The sequence below is a fragment of the Hemitrygon akajei genome, unplaced genomic scaffold, assembly GCF_048418815.1.
Source record: "Hemitrygon akajei unplaced genomic scaffold, sHemAka1.3 Scf000039, whole genome shotgun sequence".
In the NCBI taxonomy this organism is placed as follows: domain Eukaryota; kingdom Metazoa; phylum Chordata; class Chondrichthyes; order Myliobatiformes; family Dasyatidae; genus Hemitrygon; species Hemitrygon akajei.
Genome location: NW_027331925.1, coordinates 3318601 through 3342592, shown reverse-complemented (window position 1 = coordinate 3342592; position 23992 = coordinate 3318601).

Below are 23992 nucleotides of genomic sequence, written 5' to 3'. Positions count from 1 at the left end.
GATATTGAGGTGTACAGTTTCAGGGCATATTTGTGTGGAGTTCTGCATTGGTACGTTCCAGTGAGACAGGGTGGTTATGGAGGCGTACAGGTTCATGGCATATTTGTGTGTAGTACTTCATTGATACGTTCCAGTGAGACAGGTAGGTTTTGGAGCGTGCAGGTTCAGGGCATTTTTGTGTGGAGTTCTGCATTGGAACATTCCAGTGAAACACGGAGGATATGGAGGGGTGCAGGTTCAGGGCATATTTGTGTGGAGTTCTGCATTGGTACGTTCCAGTGAGACACTGAGGTTATGGAGGGGTACAGGTTCAGGGCATATTTATGTGGAGTTCCGCAGTGGAACATTCCAGTGAGACACGGAGGATATTGAGGGGTACAGTTTCAGGGCATATTTGTGTGGAGTTCTGCATTGGTACGTTCCAGTGAGACAGGGTGGTTATGGAGGCGTACAGGTTCAGGGCATATTTGTGTGGAGTTCTGCATTGGTACATTCCAGTGAGACACGGAGGATATGGAGGGATACAGGTTCATGACATACTTGTGCGGAGTTCTTCATTGGTACGTTAGAGTATGACAGGTAGGTTTTGGAGGGTACAGGTTCAGGGCATATTTGTATGGAGTTATGCATTGGTACATTCTACTGAGACAGGGAGGAATATGGAGGGTACATATTCAGGGGATATTTTTGTGGAGTTCTGTATTGGTACGTTCCAGTGAGACAGGGAGGTTATGGAGGGGTACAGTTTCCGGGCATATTTGTGTGGAGTTCTGCATTGGTACGTTCCAGTGAGACAGGGTGGTTATGGAGGGTTTACAGGTTCAGGGCATATTTGTGTGGTGTTCTGCATTGGTACATTCCAGTGAGACACGGAGGATATGGAGGGATACAGGTTCAGGGCATATTTGTGCGGAATTCTTCATTGGTACATTCCAGTGTGACAGGAAGATTTTGGAGCGTACAGGTTCAGAGCATATTTGTATGGAGTTCTGCATTGGTACATTCTACTGAGACAGCGAGGTTATGGAGGGTACATATTCAGGGCATATTTTTGTGGAGTTCTGTATTGTTACGTTCCAGTGAGACAGGGACGTTATGAATGGGTACAGTTTCAGGGCATATTTGTGTGGAGTTCTGCATTGGTACGTTAAAGTGAGACAGGGAGGTTATGGAGAGGTACAGGTTCAGGGCATATTTGTGTGGAGTTCTGCATTGGTACATTCCAGTGAAACACGGAGGATATGGAGGGATACAGGTTCATGGCATATTTGTGTGTAGTACTTCATTGGTACGTTCCAGTGAGACAGGTCGGTTTTGGAGCGTTCAGGTTCAGGGCATATTTTTGTGCAGTTCTGCATTGGTACGTTCCAGTGAGACAGGGAGGTTATGGAGGGGTACAGGTTCAGGGAATATGTGTGTGGAGTTCTGCATTGGTACGTTGCAGTGAGACAGGGAGGTTATGTAGGTTTACATGTTCCGTGCATATTTGTGTGTTTTTCTGCATTGGTACGTTCCAGTGAGAAAGGGAGGTTATGGAGGGGTACAGTTTCAGGGCATATTTATGTGGATTTATGCATTGGTACGTTCCCGTGAGACAGGGGGGTTATGGAGGGGTACGGGTTCAGGGCATTTTTGTGTGGAGTTCTGCATTGGTAAATTCCAGTGAGACAGGGAGGTTATGGAGGGGTACAGGTTCAGGGCATATTTATGTGGAGTTCTGCATTGGAACATTCCAGTGAGACACGGAGGATATGGAGGTATGCAGGTTCAGGGCATATTTGTGTGGAGTTCTGCATTGGTACGTTCCAGTGAGACACTGAGGTTATGGAGGGGTACAGGTTCAGGGCATATTTATGTGGAGTTCCGCAGTGGAACATTCCAGTGAGACACGGAGAATATTGAGGGGTACAGTTTCAGGGCATATTTGTGTGGAGTTCTGCATTGGTACGTTCCAGTGAGACAGGGTGGTTATGGAGGCGTACAGGTTCAGGGCATATTTGTGTGGAGTTCTGCATTGGTACATTCCAGTGAGACACGGAGGATATGGAGGGATACAGGTTCATGACATATTTGTGCGGAATTCTTCATTGGTACATTCCAGTGTGACAGGAAGATTTTGGAGCGTACAGGTTCAGAGCATATTTGTATGGAGTTCTGCATTGGTACATTCTACTGAGACAGGGAGGTTATGGAGGGTACATATTCAGGGCATATTTTTGTGGAGTTCTGTATTGGTACGTTCCAGTGAGACAGGAACGTTTTGAAGGGGTACAGTTTCTGGGCATATTTGTGTGGAGTTCTGCATTGGTACGTTCCAGTGAGACAGGGAGGTTATGGAGAGGTACAGGTTCAGGGCATATTTGTGTGGAGTTCTGCATTGGTACATTCCAGTGAAACACGGAGGATATGGAGGGATACAGGTTCATGGCATATTTGTGTGTAGTACTTCATTGGTACGTTCCAGTGAGACAGGTCGGTTTTGGAGCGTACAGGTTCAGGGCATCTTTTTGTGCAGTTCTGCATTGGTACGTTCCAGTCAGACAGGGAGGTTATGGAGGGGTACAGGTTCAGGGAATATGTGTGTGGAGTTCTGCATTGGTACGTTGCAGTGAGACAGGGAGGTTATGTAGGTTTACATGTTCCGTGCATATTTGTGTGTTTTTCTGCATTGGTACGTTCCAGTGAGAAAGGGAGGTTATGGAGGGGTACAGTTTCAGGGCATATTTATGTGGATTTATGCATTGGTACGTTCCCGTGAGACAGGGGGGTTATGGAGGGGTACAGGTTCAGGGCATTTTTGTGTGGAGTTCTGCATTGGTACATTCCAGTGAGACAGGGAGGTTATGGAGGGGTACAGGTTCAGGGCATATTTATGTGGAGTTCTGCATTGGAACATTCCAGTGAGACACGGAGGATATGGAGGTATGCAGGTTCAGGGCATATTTGTGTGGAGTTCTGCATTGGTACGTTCCAGTGAGACACTGAGGTTATGGAGGGGTACAGGTTCAGGGCATATTTATGTGGAGTTCCGCAGTGGAACATTCCAGTGAGACACGGAGAATATTGAGGGGTACAGTTTCAGGGCATATTTGTGTGGAGTTCTGCATTGGTACGTTCCAGTGAGACAGGGTGGTTATGGAGGCGTACAGGTTCAGGGCATATTTGTGTGGAGTTCTGCATTGGTACATTCCAGTGAGACACGGAGGATATGGAGGGATACAGGTTCATGACATATTTGTGCGGAATTCTTCATTGGTACATTCCAGTGTGACAGGAAGATTTTGGAGCGTACAGGTTCAGAGCATATTTGTATGGAGTTCTGCATTGGTACATTCTACTGAGACAGGGAGGTTATGGAGGGTACATATTCAGGGCATATTTTTGTGGAGTTCTGTATTGGTACGTTCCAGTGAGACAGGAACGTTTTGAAGGGGTACAGTTTCAGGGCATATTTGTGTGGAGTTCTGCATTGGTACGTTCCAGTGAGACAGGGAGGTTATGGAGAGGTACAGGTTCAGGGCATATTTGTGTGGAGTTCTGCATTGGTACATTCCAGTGAAACACGGAGGATATGGAGGGATACAGGTTCATGGCATATTTGTGTGTAGTACTTCATTGGTACGTTCCAGTGAGACAGGTCGGTTTTGGAGCGTACAGGTTCAGGGCATATTTTTGTGCAGTTCTGCATTGGTACGTTCCAGTGAGACAGGGAGGTTATGGAGGTGTACAGGTTCAGGGCATATTTATGTGGAGTTCCGCAGTGGAACATTCCAGTGAGACACGGAGGATATTGAGGTGTACAGTTTCAGGGCATAGTTGTGTGGAGTTCTGCATTGGTACGTTCCAGTGAGACAGGGTGGTTATGGAGGCGTACAGGTTCATGGCATATTTGTGTGTAGTACTTCATTGATACGTTCCAGTGAGACAGGTTGGTTTTGGAGCGTGCAGGTTCAGGGCATTTTTGTGAGGAGTTCTGCATTGGAACATTCCAGTGAAACACGGAGGATATGGAGGGGTGCAGGTTCAGGGCATATTTGTGTGGAGTTCTGCATTGGTACGTTCCAGTGAGACACTGAGGTTATGGAGGGGTACAGGTTCAGGGCATATTTATGTGGAGTTCCGCAGTGGAACATTCCAGTGAGACACGGAGGATATTGAGGGGTACAGTTTCAGGGCATATTTGTGTGGAGTTCTGCATTGGTACGTTCCAGTGAGACAGGGTGGTTATGGAGGCGTACAGGTTCAGGGCATATTTGTGTGGAGTTCTGCATTGGTACATTCCAGTGAGACACGGAGGATATGGAGGGATACAGGTTCATGACATACTTGTGCGGAGTTCTTCATTGGTACGTTCCAGTATGACAGGTAGGTTTTGGAGCGTACAGGTTCAGGGCATATTTGTATGGAGTTATGCATTGGTACATTCTACTGAGACAGGGAGGATATGGAGGGTACATATTCAGGGCATATTTTTGTGGAGTTCTGTATTGGTACGTTCCAGTGAGACAGGGAGTTTATGGAGGGGTACAGTTTCCGGGCATATTTGTGTGGAGTTCTGCATTGGTACGTTCCAGTGAGACACGGAGGATATGGAGGGATACAGGTTCATGACATATTTGTGCGGAATTCTTCATTGGTACATTCCAGTGTGACAGGAAGATTTTGGAGCGTACAGGTTCAGAGCATATTTGTATGGAGTTCTGCATTGGTACATTCTACTGAGACAGGGAGGTTATGGAGGGTACATATTCAGGGCATATTTTTGTGGAGTTCTGTATTGGTACGTTCCAGTGAGACAGGAACGTTTTGAAGGGGTACAGTTTCAGGGCATATTTGTGTGGAGTTCTGCATTGGTACGTTCCAGTGAGACAGGGAGGTTATGGAGAGGTACAGGTTCAGGGCATATTTGTGTGGAGTTCTGCATTGGTACATTCCAGTGAAACACGGAGGATATGGAGGGATACAGGTTCATGGCATATTTGTGTGTAGTACTTCATTGGTACGTTCCAGTGAGACAGGTCGGTTTTGGAGCGTACAGGTTCAGGGCATATTTTTGTGCAGTTCTGCATTGGTACGTTCCAGTGAGACAGGGAGGATATGGAGGTGTACAGGTTCAGGGCATATTTATGTGGAGTTCCGCAGTGGAACATTCCAGTGAGACACGGAGGATATTGAGGTGTACAGTTTCAGGGCATATTTGTGTGGAGTTCTGCATTGGTACGTTCCAGTGAGACCGGGTGGTTATGGAGGCGTACAGGTTCATGGCATATTTGTGTGTAGTACTTCATTGATACGTTCCAGTGAGACAGGTAGGTTTTGGAGCGTGCAGGTTCAGGGCATTTTTGTGTGGAGTTCTGCATTGGAACATTCCAGTGAAACACGGAGGATATGGAGGGGTGCAGGTTCAGGGCATATTTGTGTGGAGTTCTGCATTGGTACGTTCCAGTGAGACTCTGAGGTTATGGAGGGGTACAGGTTCAGGGCATATTTATGTGGAGTTCCGCAGTGGAACATTCCAGTGAGACACGGAGGATATTGAGGGGTACATTTTCAGGGCATATTTGTGTGGAGTTCTGCATTGGTACGTTCCAGTGAGACAGGATGGTTATGGAGGCGTACAGGTTCAGGGCATATTTGTGTGGAGTTCTGCATTGGTACATTCCAGTGAGACACGGAGGATATGGAGGGATACAGGTTCATGACATATTTGTGCGGAATTCTTCATTGGTACATTCCAGTGTGACAGGAAGATTTTGGAGCGTACAGGTTCAGAGCATATTTGTATGGAGTTCTGCATTGGTACATTCTACTGAGACAGGGAGGTTATGGAGGGTACATATTCAGGGCATATTTTTGTGGAGTTCTGTATTGGTACGTTCCAGTGAGACAGGAACGTTTTGAAGGGGTACAGTTTCAGGGCATATCTGTGTGGAGTTCTGCATTGGTACGTTCCAGTATGACAGGTAGGTTTTGGAGCGTACAGGTTCAGGGCATATTTGTATGGAGTTATGCATTGGTACATTCTACTGAGACAGGGAGGATATGGAGGGTACATATTCAGGGCATATTTTTGTGGAGTTCTGTATTGGTACGTTCCAGTGAGACAGGGAGGTTATGGAGGGGTACAGTTTCCGGGCATATTTGTGTGGAGTTCTGCATTGGTACGTTCCAGTGAGACAGGGTGGTTATGGAGGGTTTACAGGTTCAGGGCATATTTGTGTGGTGTTCTGCATTGGTACATTCCAGTGAGACACGGAGGATATGGAGGGATACAGGTTCAGGGCATATTTGTGCGGAATTCTTCATTGGTACATTCCAGTGTGACAGGAAGATTTTGGAGCGTACAGGTTCAGAGCATATTTGTATGGAGTTCTGCATTGGTACATTCTACTGAGACAGGGAGGTTATGGAGGGTACATATTCAGGGCATATTTTTGTGGAGTTCTGTATTGGTACGTTCCAGTGAGACAGGGACGTTATGAAGGGGTACAGTTTCAGGGCATATTTGTGTGGAGTTCTGCATTGGTACGTTCCAGTGAGACAGGGAGGTTATGGAGAGGTACAGGTTCAGGGCATATTTGTGTGGAGTTCTGCATTGGTACATTCCAGTGAAACACGGAGGATATGGAGGGATACAGGTTCATGGCATATTTGTGTGTAGTACTTCATTGGTACGTTCCAGTGAGACAGGTCGGTTTTGGAGCGTACAGGTTCAGGGCATATTTTTGTGCAGTTCTGCATTGGTACGTTCCAGTGAGACAGGGAGGTTATGGAGGGGTACAGGTTCAGGGAATATGTGTGTGGAGTTCTGCATTGGTACTTTGCAGTGAGACAGGGAGGTTATGTAGGTTTACATGTTCCGTGCATATTTGTATGTTTTTCTGCATTGGTACGTTCCAGTGAGAAAGGGAGGTTATGGAGGGGTACAGTTTCAGGGCATATTTATGTGGATTTATGCATTGGTACGTTCCCGTGAGACAGGGAGGTTATGGAGAGGTACAGGTTCAGGGCATTTTTGTGTGGAGTTCTGCATTGGTACATTCCAGTGAGACAGGGAGGTTATGGAGGGGTACAGGTTCAGGGCATATTTATGTGGAGTTCTGCATTGGAACATTCCAGTGAGACACGGAGGATATGGAGGTATGCAGGTTCAGGGCATATTTGTGTGGAGTTCTGCATTGGTACGTTCCAGTGAGACACTGAGGTTATGGAGGGGTACAGGTTCAGGGCATATTTATGTGGAGTTCCGCAGTGGAACATTCCAGTGAGACACGGAGAATATTGAGGGGCACAGTTTCAGGGCATATTTGTGTGGAGTTCTGCATTGGTACGTTCCAGTGAGACACTGAGGTTATGGAGGGGTACAGGTTCAGGGCATATTTATGTGGAGTTCCGCAGTGGAACATTCCAGTGAGACACGGAGGATATGGAGGTATGCAGGTTCAGGGCATATTTGTGTGGAGTTCTGCATTGGTACGTTCCAGTGAGACAGGGTGGTTATGGAGTGGTACAGGTTCAGGGCATATTTTTGTGGAGTTCTGCAATGGTACGTTCCAGTGAGACAGTGTGGTTATGGAGGCGTACAGGTTCAGGGCATATTTGTGTGGAGTTCTGCATTGGTACATTCCAGTGAGACACGGAGGATATGGAGGGATACAGGTTCATGACATATTTGTGCGGAATTCTTCATTGGTACATTCCAGTGTGACAGGAAGATTTTGGAGCGTACAGGTTCAGAGCATATTTGTATTTAGTTCTGCATTGGTACATTCTACTGAGACAGGTAGGTTTTGTAGCGTACAGGTTCAGGGCATATTTGTATGGAGTTATGCATTGGTACATTCTACTGAGACAGGGAGGATATGAGGGTACATATTCAGGGCATATTTTTGTGGAGTTCTGTATTGGTACGTTCCAGTGAGACAGGGAGGTTATGGAGGGGTACAGTTTCCGGGCATATTTGTGTGGAGTTCTGCATTGGTACGTTCCAGTGAGACACGGAGGATATGGATGGATACAGGTTCATGACATATTTGTGCGGAATTCTTCATTGGTACATTCCAGTGTGACAGGAAGATTTTGGAGCGTACAGGTTCAGAGCATATTTGTATGGAGTTCTGCATTGGTACATTCTACTGAGACAGGGAGGTTATGGAGGGTACATATTCAGGGCATATTTTTGTGGAGTTCTGTATTGGTACGTTCCAGTGAGACAGGAACGTTTTGAAGGGGTACAGTTTCAGGGCATATTTGTGTGTAGTTCTGCATTGGTACGTTCCAGTGAGACAGGGAGGTTATGGAGAGGTAGAGGTTCAGGGCATATTTGTGTGGAGTTCTGCATTGGTACATTCCAGTGAAACACGGAGGATATGGAGGGATACAGGTTCATGGCATATTTGTGTGTAGTACTTCATTGTTACGTTCCAGTGAGACAGGTCGGTTTTGGAGCGTACAGGTTCAGGGCATATTTTTGTGCAGTTCTGCATTGGTACGTTCCAGTGAGACAGGGAGGTTATGGAGGTGTACAGGTTCAGGGCATATTTATGTGGAGTTCCGCAGTGGAACATTCCAGTGAGACACGGAGGATATTGAGGTGTACAGTTTCAGGGCATATTTGTGTGGAGTTCTGCATTGGTACGTTCCAGTGAGACCGGGTGGTTATGGAGGCGTACAGGTTCATGGCATATTTGTGTGTAGTACTTCATTGATACGTTCCAGTGAGACAGGTAGGTTTTGGAGCGTGCAGGTTCAGGGCATTTTTGTGTGGAGTTCTGCATTGGAACATTCCAGTGAAACACGGAGGATATGGAGGGGTGCAGGTTCAGGGCATATTTGTGTGGAGTTCTGCATTGGTACGTTCCAGTGAGACACTGAGGTTATGGAGGGGTACAGGTTCAGGGCATATTTATGTGGAGTTCCGCAGTGGAACATTCCAGTGAGACACGGAGGATATTGAGGGGTACATTTTCAGGGCATATTTGTGTGGAGTTCTGCATTGGTACGTTCCAGTGAGACAGGGTGGTTATGGAGGCGTACAGGTTCAGGGCATATTTGTGTGGAGTTCTGCATTGGTACATTCCAGTGAGACACGGAGGATATGGAGGGTTTACAGGTTCAGGGCATATTTGTGTGGTGTTCTGCATTGGTACATTCTACTGAGACAGGGAGGATATGGAGGGTACATATTCAGGGCATATTTTTGTGGAGTTCTGTATTGGTACGTTCCAGTGAGACAGGGAGGTTATGGAGGGGTACAGTTTCCGGGCATATTTGTGTGGAGTTCTGCATTGGTACGTTCCAGTGAGACAGGGTGGTTATGGAGGCGTACAGGTTCAGGGCATATTTGTGTGGAGTTCTGCATTGGTACGTTCCAGTGAGACAGTGTGGTTATGGAGGCGTACAGGTTCAGGGCATATTTGTGTGGAGTTCTGCATTGGTACATTCCAGTGAGACACGGAGGATATGGAGGGATACAGGTTCATGACATATTTGTGCGGAATTCTTCATTGGTACATTCCAGTGTGACAGGAAGATTTTGGAGCGTACAGGTTCAGAGCATATTTGTATTTAGTTCTGCATTGGTACATTCTACTGAGACAGGTAGGTTTTGTAGCGTACAGGTTCAGGGCATATTTGTATGGAGTTATGCATTGGTACATTCTACTGAGACAGGGAGGATATGAGGGTACATATTCAGGGCATATTTTTGTGGAGTTCTGTATTGGTACGTTCCAGTGAGACAGGGAGGTTATGGAGGGGTACAGTTTCCGGGCATATTTGTGTGGAGTTCTGCATTGGTACGTTCCAGTGAGACACGGAGGATATGGATGGATACAGGTTCATGACATATTTGTGCGGAATTCTTCATTGGTACATTCCAGTGTGACAGGAAGATTTTGGAGCGTACAGGTTCAGAGCATATTTGTATGGAGTTCTGCATTGGTACATTCTACTGAGACAGGGAGGTTATGGAGGGTACATATTCAGGGCATATTTTTGTGGAGTTCTGTATTGGTACGTTCCAGTGAGACAGGAACGTTTTGAAGGGGTACAGTTTCAGGGCATATTTGTGTGGAGTTCTGCATTGGTACGTTCCAGTGAGACAGGGAGGTTATGGAGAGGTACAGGTTCAGGGCATATTTGTGTGGAGTTCTGCATTGGTACATTCCAGTGAAACACGGAGGATATGGAGGGATACAGGTTCATGGCATATTTGTGTGTAGTACTTCATTGTTACGTTCCAGTGAGACAGGTCGGTTTTGGAGCGTACAGGTTCAGGGCATATTTTTGTGCAGTTCTGCATTGGTACGTTCCAGTGAGACAGGGAGGTTATGGAGGTGTACAGGTTCAGGGCATATTTATGTGGAGTTCCGCAGTGGAACATTCCAGTGAGACACGGAGGATATTGAGGTGTACAGTTTCAGGGCATATTTGTGTGGAGTTCTGCATTGGTACGTTCCAGTGAGACCGGGTGGTTATGGAGGCGTACAGGTTCATGGCATATTTGTGTGTAGTACTTCATTGATACGTTCCAGTGAGACAGGTAGGTTTTGGAGCGTGCAGGTTCAGGGCATTTTTGTGTGGAGTTCTGCATTGGAACATTCCAGTGAAACACGGAGGATATGGAGGGGTGCAGGTTCAGGGCATATTTGTGTGGAGTTCTGCATTGGTACGTTCCAGTGAGACACTGAGGTTATGGAGGGGTACAGGTTCAGGGCATATTTATGTGGAGTTCCGCAGTGGAACATTCCAGTGAGACACGGAGGATATTGAGGGGTACATTTTCAGGGCATATTTGTGTGGAGTTCTGCATTGGTACGTTCCAGTGAGACAGGGTGGTTATGGAGGCGTACAGGTTCAGGGCATATTTGTGTGGAGTTCTGCATTGGTACATTCCAGTGAGACACGGAGGATATGGAGGGTTTACAGGTTCAGGGCATATTTGTGTGGTGTTCTGCATTGGTACATTCTACTGAGACAGGGAGGATATGGAGGGTACATATTCAGGGCATATTTTTGTGGAGTTCTGTATTGGTACGTTCCAGTGAGACAGGGAGGTTATGGAGGGGTACAGTTTCCGGGCATATTTGTGTGGAGTTCTGCATTGGTACGTTCCAGTGAGACAGGGTGGTTATGGAGGCGTACAGGTTCAGGGCATATTTGTGTGGAGTTCTGCATTGGTACATTCCAGTGAGACACGGAGGATATGGAGGGATACAGGTTCATGACATACTTGTGCGGAGTTCTTCATTGGTACATTCCAGTGAAACACGGAGGATATTGAGGGGTACATTTTCAGGGCATATTTGTGTGGAGTTCTGCATTGGTACGTTCCAGTATGACAGGTAGGTTTTGGAGCGTACAGGTTCAGGGCATATTTGTATGGAGTTATGCATTGGTACATTCTACTGAGACAGGGAGGATATGGAGGGTACATATTCAGGGCATATTTGTGTGGAGTTCTGTATTGGTACGTTCCAGTGAGACAGGGAGGTTATGGAGGGGTACAGTTTCCGGGCATATTTGTGTGGAGTTCTGCATTGGTACGTTCCAGTGAGACAGGGTGGTTATGGAGGGTTTACAGGTTCAGGGCATATTTGTGTGGAGTTCTGCATTGGTACATTCCAGTGAGACACGGAGGATATGGAGGGATACAGGTTCAGGGCATATTTGTGCGGAATTCTTCATTGGTACATTCCAGTGTGACAGGAAGATTTTGGAGCGTACAGGTTCAGAGCATATTTGTATGGAGTTCTGCATTGGTACATTCTACTGAAACAGGGAGGTTATGGAGGGTACATATTCAGGGCATATTTTTGTGGAGTTCTGTATTGGTACGTTCCAGTGAGACAGGGACGTTATGAAGGGGTACAGTTTCAGGGCATATTTGTGTGTAGTTCTGCATTGGTACGTTCCAGTGAGACAGGGAGGTTATGGAGAGGTAGAGGTTCAGGGCATATTTGTGTGGAGTTCTGCATTGGTACATTCCAGTGAAACACGGGGGATATGGAGGGATACAGGTTCATGGCATATTTGTGTGTAGTACTTCATTGGTACGTTCCAGTGAGACAGGTCGGTTTTGGAGCGTACAGGTTCAGGGCATATTTTTGTGCAGTTCTGCATTGGTACGTTCCAGTGAGACAGGGAGGTTATGGAGGGGTACAGGTTCAGGGAATATGTGTGTGGAGTTCTGCATTGGTACGTTGCAGTGAGACAGGGAGGTTATGTAGGTTTACATGTTCCGTGCATATTTGTATGTTTTTCTGCATTGGTACGTTCCAGTGAGAAAGGGAGGTTAGGGAGGGGTACAGTTTCAGGGCATATTTATGTGGATTTATGCATTGGTATGTTCCCGTGAGACAGGGAGGTTATGGAGGGGTACAGGTTCAGGGCATTTTTGTGTGGAGTTCTGCATTGGTACATTCCAGTGAGACAGGGAGGTTATGGAGGGGTACAGGTTCAGGGCATATTTATGTGGAGTTCTGCATTGGAACATTCCAGTGAGACACGGAGGATATGGAGGTATGCAGGTTCAGGGCATATTTGTGTGGAGTTCTGCATTGGTACGTTCCAGTGAGACACTGAGGTTATGGAGGGGTACAGGTTCAGGGCATATTTATGTGGAGTTCCGCAGTGGAACATTCCAGTGAGACACGGAGAATATTGAGGGGCACAGTTTCAGGGCATATTTGTGTGGAGTTCTGCATTGGTACGTTCCAGTGAGACAGTGTGGTTATGGAGGCGTACAGGTTCAGGGCATATTTGTGTGGAGTTCTGCATTGGTACATTCCAGTGAGACACGGAGGATATGGAGGGATACAGGTTCATGACATATTTGTGCGGAATTCTTCATTGGTACATTCCAGTGTGACAGGAAGATTTTGGAGCGTACAGGTTCAGAGCATATTTGTATGGAGTTCTGCATTGGTACATTCTACTGAGACAGGGAGGTTATGGAGGGTACATATTCAGGGCATATTTTTGTGGAGTTCTGTATTGGTACGTTCCAGTGAGACAGGAACGTTTTGAAGGGGTACAGTTTCAGGGCATATTTGTGTGGAGTTCTGCATTGGTACATTCCAGTGAGACACGGAGGATATGGAGGGATACAGGTTCATGACATATTTGTGCGGAATTCTTCATTGGTACATTCCAGTGTGACAGGAAGATTTTGGAGCGTACAGGTTCAGGGCATATTTTTCTGCAGTTCTGCATTGGTACGTTCCAGTGAGACAGGGAGGTTATGGAGGTGTACAGGTTCAGGGCATATTTATGTGGAGTTCCGCAGTGGAACATTCCAGTGAGACACGGAGGATATTGAGGTGTACAGTTTCAGGGCATATTTGTGTGGAGTTCTGCATTGGTACGTTCCAGTGAGACAGGGTGGTTATGGAGGCGTACAGGTTCATGGCATATTTGTGTGTAGTACTTCATTGATACGTTCCAGTGAGACAGGTAGGTTTTGGAGCGTGCAGGTTCAGGGCATTTTTGTGTGGAGTTCTGCATTGGAACATTCCAGTGAAACACGGAGGATATGGAGGGGTGCAGGTTCAGGGCATATTTGTGTGGAGTTCTGCATTGGTACGTTCCAGTGAGACACTGAGGTTATGGAGGGGTACAGGTTCAGGGCATATTTATGTGGAGTTCCGCAGTGGAACATTCCAGTGAGACACGGAGGATATTGAGGGGTACAGTTTCAGGGCATATTTGTGTGGAGTTCTGCATTGGTACGTTCCAGTGAGACAGGGTGGTTATGGAGGCGTACAGGTTCAGGGCATATTTGTGTGGAATTCTGCATTGGTACATTCCAGTGAGACACGGAGGATATGGAGGGATACAGGTTCATGACATACTTGTGCGGAGTTCTTCATTGGTACGTTCCAGTATGACAGGTAGGTTTTGGAGCGTACAGGTTCAGGGCATATTTGTATGGAGTTATGCATTGGTACATTCTACTGAGACAGGGAGGATATGGAGGGTACATATTCAGGGCATATTTTTGTGGAGTTCTGTATTGGTACGTTCCAGTGAGACAGGGAGGTTATGGAGGGGTACAGTTTCCGGGCATATTTGTGTGGAGTTCTGTATTGGTACGTTCCAGTGAGACAGGGTGGTTATGGAGGGTTTACAGGTACAGGGCATATTTGTGTGGAGTTCTACATTGGTACATTCCAGTGAGACACGGAGGATATGGAGGGATACAGGTTCAGGGCATATTTGTGCGGAATTCTTCATTGGTACATTCCAGTGTGACAGGAAGATTTTGGAGCGTACAGGTTCAGAGCATATTTGTATGGAGTTCTGCATTGGTACATTCTATTGAGACAGGGAGGTTATGGAGGGTACATATTCAGGGCATATTTTTGTGGAGTTCTGTATTGGTACGTTCCAGTGAGACAGGGACGTTATGAAGGGGTACAGTTTCAGGGCATATTTGTGTGGAGTTCTGCATTGGTACGTTCCAGTGAGACAGGGAGGTTATGGAGAGGTACAGGTTCAGGGCATATTTGTGTGGAGTTCTGCATTGGTACATTCCAGTGAAACACGGAGGATATGGAGGGATACAGGTTCATGGCATATTTGTGTGTAGTACTTCATTGGTACGTTCCAGTGAGACAGGTCGGTTTTGGAGCGTACAGGTTCAGGGCATATTTTTGTGCAGTTCTGCATTGGTACGTTCCAGTGAGACAGGGAGGTTATGGAGGGGTACAGGTTCAGGGAATATGTGTGTGGAGTTCTGCATTGGTACGTTGCAGTGAGACAGGGAGGTTATGTAGGTTTACATGTTCCGTGCATATTTGTGTGTTTTTCTGCATTGGTACGTTCCAGTGAGAAAGGGAGGTTATGGAGGGGTACAGTTTCAGGGCATATTTATGTGGATTTATGCATTGGTACGTTCCCGTGAGACAGGGAGGTTATGGAGGGGTACAGGTTCAGGGGATATTTGTGTGGCGTTCTGCATTGGTACGTTCCAGTGAGACACTGAGGTTATGGAGGTGTACAGGTTCAGGGCATATTTATGTGGAGTTCCGCAGTGGAACATTCCAGTGAGACACGGAGGATATTGAGGGGTTCAGTTTCAGGGCATATGTGTGTGTAGTACTTCATTGGTACGTTCCAGTGAGACAGGAAGGTTTTGGAGCGTACAGGTTCAGGGCATATTTTTGTGGAGTTCTGCATTGGTACGTTCCAGTGAGACAGGGAGGTTATGGAGGGTTTACAGGTTCAGGGCATATTTGTGTGGAGTTCTGCATTGGTACATTCCAGTGAGACACGGAGGATATGGAGGGATACAGGTTCAGGGCATATTTTTGTGGAGTTCTGCATTGGTACGTTCCAGTGAGACAGGGAGGTTATGTAGGTGTACATGTTCCGTGCATATTTGTGTGGAGTTCTGCATTGGTACATTCCAGTGAGACATGGAGGTTATGCAGGGGTACAGGTTTAGGGCATATTTATGTGGAGTTCTGCATTGGAACATTCCAGTGAGACACGGAGGATATGGAATGGTACAGGTTCAGGGCATATTTGTGTGGAGTTCTGCATTGGTACGTTCCAGTGAGACAGGGTGTTTATGGAGGCGTACAGGTTCAGGGCATATTTGTGTGGAGTTCTGCTTTGGAACATTCCAGTGAGACACGGAGGATATGGAGGGGTGCAGGTTCAGGGCATATTTGTGTGGAATTCTGCATTGGTACGTTCCTGTGAGACAGGGATGTTATGGAGGGGTACAGTTTCAGGGCATATTTGTGTGGAGTTCAGCATTGGTACATTCCAGTGAGACACGGAGGATATGGAGGGATACAGGTTCATGGCATATTTGTGTGTAGTACTTCATTGATACGTTACAGTGAGACAGGTAGGTTTTGGAGCGTACATGTTCAGGGCATATTTTTGTGGAGTTCTGCATTGGTACGTTCCAGTGAGACAGGGAGGTTATGGAGGGGTACAGGTTCAGGGCAAATTTGTGTGGAGTTCTGCATTGGTACGTTCCAGTGAGACAGGGAGGTTAGGTAGGTGTACAAGTTCCGTGCATATTTGTGTGTTTTTCTGCATTGGTACGTTCCAGTGAGAAAGGGAGGTTATGGAGGGGTACAGTTTCAGGGCATATTTATGTGGATTTCTGCATTGGTACCTTCCCGTGAGACAGGGTGGTTATGGAGGGGTACAGGTTCAGGGCATCTTTGTGTGGAGTTCTGCATTGGAACATTCCAGTGAGACACATAGGATATGGAGGGGTGCAGGTTCAGGGCATATTTGTGTGGAGTTCTGCATTGGTACGTTCCAGTGAGACAGGTAGGTTTTGGAGCGTACAGGTTCAGGGCATATTTTTGTGGAGTTCTGCATTGGTACGTTTCAGTGAGACAGGGAGTTTATGGAGGGGTACAGTTTCAGGGCTTATTTCTGTGGAGTTCTGCATTGGTACGTTCCAGTGAGACAGGGAGGTTATGGAGGGGTACAAGTTCAGGGCATATTTATGTGGATTTCTGCATTGGTACGTTCCCGTGAGACAGGGTGGTTATGGAGGGGTACAGGTTCAGGGCATATTTTTGTGGAGTTCTGCAATGGTACGTTCCAGTGAGACAGGGAGTTTATGGAGGGGTACAGTTTCAGGGCATTTTTGTGTGGAGTTCTGCATTGGTACATTCCATTGAGACAGGGAGGTTATGGAGGGGTACAGGTTCAGGGCATATTTCTGTGGAGTTCTGCATTGGAACATTCCAGTGAGACACGGAGGATATGGAGGGGTGCAGGTTCAGTGCATATTTGTGTGGAGTTCTGCATTGGTACGTTCCAGTGAGACAGGTAGGTTTTGGAGCGTACAGGTTCAGGGCATATTTTTGTGGAGTTCTGCATTGGTACGTTCCCGTTAGACAGGGAGTTTATGGAGGGGTACAGGTTCAGGGCATATTTTGTGGAGTTTTGCAATGGTACGTTCCAGTGAGACAGGGAGTTTATGGAGGGGTACAGTTTCAGGGCATACTTGTGTGGAGTTCTGCATTGGTACGTTCCACTGAGACAGGGAAGTTATGTAGGTGTACATGTTCAGGGCATATTTGTGTATTTTTCTGCATTGGTACGTTCCAGTGAGAAAGGGAGGTTATGGAGGGGTACAGTTTCAGGGCATATTTATGTGGAGTTCTGCATTGGTACGTTCCAGTGAGACACTGAGGTTATGGAGGAGTACAGGTTCAGGGCATATTTATGTGGAGTTCCGCAGTGGAACATTCCAGTGAGACACGGAGGATATTGAGGGATACAGTTTCAGGGCATATTTGTGTGGAGTTCTGCATTGGTACGTTCCAGTGAGACAGGTAGGTTTTGGAGCGTACAGGTTCAGGGCATATTTGTGTGGAGTTCTGCATTGGTACGTTCCAGTGAGACAGGGAGGTTATGTAGGTGTACATGTTCCGTGCATATTTGTGTGTTTTTCTGCATTGGTACGTTCCAGTGAGAACGGGAGATTATGGAGGGGTACAGTTTCAGGGCATATTTATGTGGATTTCTGCATTGGTACGTTACAGTGAGACAGGTAGATTTTGGAGCGTACATGTTCAGGGCATATTTTTGTGGAGTTCTGCATTGGTACGTTCCAGTGAGACAGGGAGGTTATGGAGGGGTACAGTTTCAGGGCATATTTGTGTGGAGTTCTGCATTGGTACATTCCAGTGAGACACGGAGGATATGGAGGGATACAGGTTCATGACATATTTGTGCGGAATTCTTCATTGGTACATTCCAGTGTGACAGGAAGATTTTGGAGCGTACAGGTTCAGGGCATATTTTTCTGCAGTTCTGCATTGGTACGTTCCAGTGAGACAGGGAGGTTATGGAGGTGTACAGGTTCAGGGCATATTTATGTGGAGTTCCGCAGTGGAACATTCCAGTGAGACACGGAGGATATTGAGGTGTACAGTTTCAGGGCATATTTGTGTGGAGTTCTGCATTGGTACGTTCCAGTGAGACAGGGTGGTTATGGAGGCGTACAGGTTCATGGCATATTTGTGTGTAGTACTTCATTGATACGTTCCAGTGAGACAGGTAGGTTTTGGAGCGTGCAGGTTTAGGGCATTTTTGTGTGGAGTTCTGCATTGGAACATTCCAGTGAAACACGGAGGATATGGAGGGGTGCAGGTTCAGGGCATATTTGTGTGGAGTTCTGCATTGGTACGTTCCAGTGAGACACTGAGGTTATGGAGGGGTACAGGTTCAGGGCATATTTATGTGGAGTTCCGCAGTGGAACATTCCAGTGAGACACGGAGGATATTGAGGGCTACAGTTTCAGGGCATATTTGTGTGGAGTTCTGCATTGGTACGTTCCAGTGAGACAGGGTGGTTATGGAGGCGTACAGGTTCATGGCATATTTGTGTGGAGTTCTGCATTGGTACATTCCAGTGAGACACGGAGGATATGGAGGGATACAGGTTCATGACATACTTGTGCGGAGTTCTTCATTGGTACGTTCCAGTATGACAGGTAGGTTTTGGAGCGTACAGGTTCAGGGCATATTTGTATGGAGTTATGCATTGGTACATTCTACTGAGACAGGGAGGTTATGGAGGGGTACAGTTTCCGGGCATATTTGTGTGGAGTTCTGCATTGGTACGTTCCAGTGAGACAGGGTGGTTATGGAGGGTTTACAGGTACAGGGCATATTTGTGTGGAGTTCTACATTGGTACATTCCAGTGAGACACGGAGGATATGGAGGGATACAGGTTCAGGGCATATTTGTGCGGAATTCTTCATTGGTACATTCCAGTGTGACAGGAAGATTTTGGAGCGTACAGGTTCAGAGCATATTTGTATGGAGTTCTGCATTTGTACATTCTACTGAGGCAGGGAGGTTATGGAGGGTACATATTCAGGGCATATTTTTGTGGAGTTCTGTATTGGTACGTTCCAGTGAGACAGGGACGTTATGAAGGGGTACAGTTTCAGGGCATATTTGTGTGGAGTTCTGCATTGGTACGTTCCAGTGAGACAGGGAGGTTATGGAGAGGTACAGGTTCAGGGCATATTTGTGTGGAGTTCTGCATTGGTACATTCCAGTGAAACACGGAGGATATGGAGGGATACAGGTTCATGGCATATTTGTGTGTAGTACTTCATTGGTACGTTCCAGTGAGACAGGTCGGTTTTGGAGCGTACAGGTTCAGGGCATATTTTTGTGCAGTTCTGCATTGGTACGTTCCAGTGAGACAGGGAGGTTATGGAGGGGTACAGGTTCAGGGAATATGTGTGTGGAGTTCTGCATTGGTACGTTGCAGTGAGACAGGGAGGTTATGTTGGTTTACATGTTCCGTGCATATTTGTGTGTTTTTCTGCATTGGTACGTTCCAGTGAGAAAGGGAGGTTATGGAGGGGTACAGTTTCAGGGCATATTTATGTGGATTTATGCATTGGTACGTTCCCGTGAGACAGGGAGGTTATGGAGGTGTACAGGTTCAGGGGATATTTGTGTGGAGTTCTGCATTGGTACGTTCCAGTGAGACACTGAGGTTATGGAGGTGTACAGGTTCAGGGCATATTTATGTGGAGTTCCGCAGTGGAACATTCCAGTGAGACACGGAGAATATTGAGGGGTTCAGTTTCAGGGCATATTTGTGTGTAGTACTTCATTGGTACGTTCCAGTGAGACAGGTAGGTTTTGGAGCGTACAGGTTCAGGGCATATTTTTGTGGAGTTCTGCATTGGTACGTTCCAGTGAGACAGGGAGGTTATGGAGGGTTTACAGGTTCAGGGCATATTTGTGTGGAGTTCTGCATTGGTACATTCCAGTGAGACACGGAGGATATGGAGGGATACAGGTTCAGGGCATATTTTTGTGGAGTTCTGCATTGGTACGTTCCAGTGAGACAGGGAGGTTATGTAGGTGTACATGTTCCGTGCATATTTGTGTGGAGTTCTGCATTGGTACATTCCAGTGAGACATGGAGGTTATGCAGGGGTACAGGTTTAGGGCATATTTATGTGGAGTTCTGCATTGGAACATTCCAGTGAGACACGGAGGATATGGAATGGTACAGGTTCAGGGCATATTTGTGTGGAGTTCTGCATTGGTACGTTCCAGTGAGACAGGGTGTTTATGGAGGCGTACAGGTTCAGGGCATATTTGTGTGGAGTTCTGCTTTGGAACATTCCAGTGAGACACGGAGGATATGGAGGGGTGCAGGTTCAGGGCATATTTGTGTGGAATTCTGCATTGGTACGTTCCTGTGAGACAGGGATGTTATGGAGGGGTACAGTTTCAGGGCATATTTGTGTGGAGTTCTGCATTGGTACATTCCAGTGAGACACGGAGGATATGGAGGGATACAGGTTCATGGCATATTTGTGTGTAGTACTTCATTGATACGTTACAGTGAGACAGGTAGGTTTTGGAGCGTACATGTTCAGGGCATATTTTTGTGGAGTTCTGCATTGGTACGTTCCAGTGAGACAGGGAGGTTATGGAGGGGTACAGGTTCAGGGCAAATTTGGGTGGAGTTCTGCATTGGTACGTTCCAGTGAGACAGGGAGGTTATGTAGGTGTACAAGTTCCGTGCATATTTGTGTGTTTTTCTGCATTGGTACGTTCCAGTGAGAAAGGGAGGTTATGGAGGGGTACAGTTTCAGGGCATATTTATGTGGATTTCTGCATTGGTACCTTCCCGTGAGACAGGGTGGTTATGGAGGGGTACAGGTTCAGGGCATCTTTGTGTGGAGTTCTGCATTGGAACATTCCAGTGAGACACATAGGATATGGAGGGGTGCAGGTTCAGGGCATATTTGTGTGGAGTTCTGCATTGGTACGTTCCAGTGAGACAGGTAGGTTTTGGAGCGTACAGGTTCAGGGCATATTTTTGTGGAGTTCTGCATTGGTACGTTTCAGTGAGTCAGGGAGTTTATGGAGGGGTACAGTTTCAGGGCTTATTTCTGTGGAGTTCTGCATTGGTACGTTCCAGTGAGACAGGGAGGTTATGGAGGGGTACAAGTTCAGGGCATATTTATGTGGATTTCTGCATTGGTACGTTCCCGTGAGACAGGGTGGTTATGGAGGGGTACAGGTTCAGGGCATATTTTTGTGGAGTTCTGCAATGGTACGTTCCAGTGAGACAGGGAGTTTATGGAGGGGTACAGTTTCAGGGCATTTTTGTGTGGAGTTCTGCATTGGTACATTCCATTGAGACAGGGAGGTTATGGAGGGGTACAGGTTCAGGGCATATTTCTGTGGAGTTCTGCATTGGAACATTCCAGTGAGACACGGAGGATATGGAGGGGTGCAGGTTCAGTGCATATTTGTGTGGAGTTCTGCATTGGTACGTTCCAGTGAGACAGGTAGGTTTTGGAGCGTACAGGTTCAGGGCATATTTTTGTGGAGTTCTGCATTGGTACGTTCCCGTTAGACAGGGAGTTTATGGAGGGGTACAGGTTCAGGGCATATTTTGTGGAGTTTTGCAATGGTACGTTCCAGTGAGACAGGGAGTTTATGGAGGGGTACAGTTTCAGGGCATACTTGTGTGGAGTTCTGCATTGGTACGTTCCACTGAGACAGGGAAGTTATGTAGGTGTACATGTTCAGGGCATATTTGTGTGTTTTTCTGCATTGGTACGTTCCAGTGAGAAAGGGAGGTTATGGAGGGGTACAGTTTCAGGGCATATTTATGTGGAGTTCTGCATTGGTACGTTCCAGTGAGACACTGAGGTTATGGAGGAGTACAGGTTCAGGGCATATTTATGTGGAGTTCTGCATTGGTACGTTCCAGTGAGACAGGTAGGTTTTGGAGTGTACAGGTTCAGGGCATATTTGTGTGGAGTTCTGCATTGGTACGTTCCAGTGAGACAGGGAGGTTATGTAGGTGTACATGTTCCGTGCATATTTGTGAGTTTTTCTGCATTGGTACGTTCCAGTGAGAACGGGAGGTTATGGAGGGGTACAGTTTCAGGGCATATTTATGTGGATTTCTGCATTGGTACGTTACAGTGAGACAGGTAGGTTTTGGAGCGTACATGTTCAGGGCATATTTTTGTAGAGTTCTGCATTGGTACGTTCCAGTGAGACAGGGAGGTTATGGAGGGGTACAGGTTCAGGGCATATTTGTGTGGAGTTCTGCATTGGTACGTTCCAGTGAGTCAGGGAGGTTATGTAGGTGTACAAGTTCCGTGCATATTTGTGTGTTTTTCTGCATTGGTACGTTCCAGTGAGAAAGGGAGTTTATGTAGGGGTACAGTTTCAGGGCATATTTGTGTGGAGCTCTGCATTGGTACGTTCCAGTGAGACAGGTAGGTTTTGGAGCGTACAGGTTCAGGGCATATTTTTGTGGAGTTCTGCATTGGTACGTTTCAGTGAGACAGGGAGTTTATGGAGGGGTACAGTTTCAGGGCATATTTGTGTGGAGTTCTGCATTGGTACGTTCCAGTGAGACAGGGACGTTATGAAGGGGTACAGTTTCAGGGCATATTTGTGTGGAGTTCTGCATTGGTACGTTCCAGTGAGACAGGGAGGTTATGGAGAGGTACAGGTTCAGGGCATATTTGTGTGGAGTTCTGCATTGGTACATTCCAGTGAAACACGGAGGATATGGAGGGATACAGGTTCATGGCATATTTGTGTGTAGTACTTCATTGGTACGTTCCAGTGAGACAGGTCGGTTTTGGAGCGTACAGGTTCAGGGCATATTTTTGTGCAGTTCTGCATTGGTACGTTCCAGTGAGACAGGGAGGTTATGGAGGGGTACAGGTTCAGGGAATATGTGTGTGGAGTTCTGCATTGGTACGTTGCAGTGAGACAGGGAGGTTATGTAGGTTTACATGTTCCGTGCATATTTGTGTGTTTTTCTGCATTGGTACGTTCCAGTGAGAAAGGGAGGTTATGGAGGGGTACAGTTTCAGGGCATATTTATGTGGATTTATGCATTGGTACGTTCCCGTGAGACAGGGAGGTTATGGAGGGGTACAGGTTCAGGGGATATTTGTGTGGAGTTCTGCATTGGTACGTTCCAGTGAGACACTGAGGTTATGGAGGTGTACAGGTTCAGGGCATATTTATGTGGAGTTCCGCAGTGGAACATTCCAGTGAGACACGGAGGATATTGAGGGGTTCAGTTTCAGGGCATATTTGTGTGTAGTACTTCATTGGTACGTTCCAGTGAGACAGGTAGGTTTTGGAGCGTACAGGTTCAGGGCATATTTTTGTGGAGTTCTGCATTGGTACGTTCCAGTGAGACAGGGAGGTTATGGAGGGTTTACAGGTTCAGGGCATATTTGTGTGGAGTTCTGCATTGGTACATTCCAGTGAGACACGGAGGATATGGAGGGATACAGGTTCAGGGCATATTTTTGTGGAGTTCTGCATTGGTACGTTCCAGTGAGACAGGGAGGTTATGTAGGTGTACATGTTCCGTGCATATTTGTGTGGAGTTCTGCATTGGTACATTCCAGTGAGACATGGAGGTTATGCAGGGGTACAGGTTTAGGGCATATTTATGTGGAGTTCTGCATTGGAACATTCCAGTGAGACACGGAGGATATGGAATGGTACAGGTTCAGGGCATATTTGTGTGGAGTTCTGCATTGGTACGTTCCAGTGAGACAGGGTGTTTATGGAGGCGTACAGGTTCAGGGCATATTTGTGTGGAGTTCTGCTTTGGAACATTCCAGTGAGACACGGAGGATATGGAGGGGTGCAGGTTCAGGGCATATTTGTGTGGAATTCTGCATTGGTACGTTCCTGTGAGACAGGGATGTTATGGAGGGGTACAGTTTCAGGGCATATTTGTGTGGAGTTCTGCATTGGTACATTCCAGTGAGACACGGAGGATATGGAGGGATACAGGTTCATGGCATATTTGTGTGTAGTACTTCATTGATACGTTACAGTGAGACAGGTAGGTTTTGGAGCGTACATGTTCAGGGCATATTTTTGTGGAGTTCTGCATTGGTACGTTCCAGTGAGACAGGGAGGTTATGGAGGGGTACAGGTTCAGGGCAAATTTGTGTGGAGTTCTGC